Genomic DNA, 2,638 nt, shown 5'->3' with positions numbered 1-2,638 from the left:
ACTCTCAGAGCAGTTTACAAACTCCTTTCCTCCCTCCCCACTACCCAAAGGTGTCTCAGAGCAGCTGACAAACTCCTTTCCCTTCCCCTCCCCACAACAGACACCCTGTGAGGTAAAAGAAGAAGAAGAGATTGGATTTATACCCCGCCCTTCACTACCCAAAGGACTCTCAGAGCGGTTTACAAACTCCTTTCCCTTCCCTTCCCCTCCCCACAACAGACACCCTGTGAGGTAGGTGGGGCTGAGAGAGCTCTTGACAGAAACGGCTCTTTTTCAAGAGCAGCTCTTATCAGAACTACGGCTTGCCCAAGGTCATCCAGCCAGGTGCAAGTGGAGGAGTGGGGAATCAAACCCGGTTCTCCCAGATTAGAGTCCGCGCACTCAACCACTACACCAAATTGGCTCTCTGCCTCGCTATGGTGGCTAATAGCCAAGCCCGATCTTGTCAGATCTCGGAAGCTAAGCAGGGCCGACCCTGGCAGGTACTTGGATGGGAGAACTCCAAGGAATACCAGGGCCGGAACAAAGCGGCCGGCAATAGTAAACCACCTCTCTGAACTGCCCAAGTCGCACTAGGGGTCGCCAGATGTCAGCCCTGACTGCCAGTCATACGCACATACACAAAAATAGTCCACCTCCCGAAGCTGCCATTTCCTCCAGATAACGATCCGTTGACATCCCAGGAGAATTCCAGCCACCACCTGGAAGTTGGTAACCCTACTCAGGCTGCCAGCTCCAGACTGTGAAATTCCTGGAGATTTGTGGGCAGAGCCTAAGGAGGGTGGGGTTTGGAGAGGGGAGAGACCTCAGCCGGGTACACGGCTGTTGCCATAGAGTCCCAACTCCCAGAGCAGCCGGGACTTTTTTTCAGGTGAAGTGATCTCTGTGAGCTGTACTCCTGAGAGATCGCCAGGCCCCACCTGGAGGTTGGCAACCCTAACCCTACCCCCTGCCATGGGCCAACGAGCACAGCTGGCTGGGGTGGTTTCAGGTTGGGGAAATGGCCGCAGGAAAATGCTACACGGCTGTCTTCATATCGGGGCCCTGCACATTTTGGGAACAGAGCAGCACAAACACATTTTGAGTCGAGTGGCACCTTTAAGACCAACAAAGGTGCCACTGGACTCAAAATTTGCCCTACTGCTTCAGACCACGACGGCTCCCACCTGGAGCGGCATAAAGTATGGCTTGTGAATTGAGAGTCAAGCCAAGGATACCCCGACAAAATCACCTTTGCCTTAGGGTACCACAACCACAACCAGAAAAAATCCAGGGACATCTTTATGGACCAGCACTTCTTAATCAAAGCATAAACATAGTGGTTAAGTGCGCAGACTCTAATCTGGGAGAACTGGGGTTGATCCTCCACTCCTCCACTTGCACCTGCTGGGTGACCTTGGGCAAGCCATAGTTCTGTCAGAGCTGTTCTTGAAAAAGAGCCGTTTCTGTCAGAGCTCTCTCAGCCCCACCTACCTCACAGGGTGTCTGTCGTGGGGAGGGGAAGGGAGAGGAGATTGTAAATCGCCCTGAGACTCCGAGTGAAGGGCGGGGTATGAATCCAATCTCCTCTTCTCCATCGGATGTGTGAAATGGATTCTCAGTCTGCAGAGAGAGAGATACGCACCGCAAAGGGGAAGAGAAATGGTGTGGGGTGTGAAGAGATCTGTGTGCGCAAAACTCAAAAAAAGCGTATGAGGCGTGCGTTCACGAGAGCTGAGCAGGGCCGGGTGGGGCATTTGCCTAGCAGAGCTTTTGACTGGCCACTGGAGATCCAATTGGCTGGGCAGATTAAAAGAAAGCTGTTTCAGTGGTAGCCACCGCCGCCACCACAGGGTTGGTTTTATTCACTTTCACTTCTTTCCCAGCATTTTTTTTAACTTATCCTTCTCCTCGCCTGCACTTAGGCTTCCTCTTATGCATGGGGCAGTGCCTCCTGTGGCAGCCATTTTGTGGTTGGCTCCTCCTCCTGTGGTGGCCATTTTGTGGTTGCACCCACCACCCTGTATCAGGATTCCAAAGGTGCCTGGAGGGCAGGCTCAAGAATATTGGGGGCCCCTGGGTCAAGCAATTCAGGATCTGCTATGGCCAAGATGGGAGTTGATTCTGCTCAAACCCCTGGTCAAGCCCCTTGACGAATCCAAATTCAACCGTTTCTCACGGAAGCTTTTTTTTTGCCAAGGAACAGTGACTTTTAAGTTAGCGATGGCATCCCTTGAGAGGCTGAAAGGTCCTCCTGCAGACTTCTGAATATTGCCCCTAGCTCCTTTGCCTAATGACTGGCCTACATCACAAGAGTGTTGTTGGCAGGGGATGGCTTGCATCATATTGGAGCATGACTTCCACCTGGGCTGAGCACTTCCACCTGGGCTGTATGCAGGTTATTTTTTAACAGAGTTCAGGTACGGGGCAGCACCTGCCTTTTACTATCCGGCTCTCCATCTGCTGAGCTAAACGGAGGTTTTCAGAGGCGAAGGCCAACCTGTCATTAAGACTGGGGGCCTGGAGAATGATTAAGCTGCTCGTGGACTGGGAAGGAGGTGGCACCTGTAGGGCACCTTCTAGCAATGCAGAGGTTGTGGTGGCAAAGCCCCCGCGGCCTCTGCTTCCCTTGCCCGGTTAGTCTGCTTCCCTGGAGCCT

This window comes from Gekko japonicus, unplaced genomic scaffold, assembly GCF_001447785.1.
Source record: "Gekko japonicus isolate JY-2015 unplaced genomic scaffold, Gekko_japonicus_V1.1 scaffold1266, whole genome shotgun sequence".
Classification (NCBI taxonomy): Eukaryota; Metazoa; Chordata; class Lepidosauria; order Squamata; family Gekkonidae; genus Gekko; species Gekko japonicus.
The sequence above is the reverse complement of the archived record's forward strand: the minus strand, read 5'-3'. Positions refer to the sequence as shown.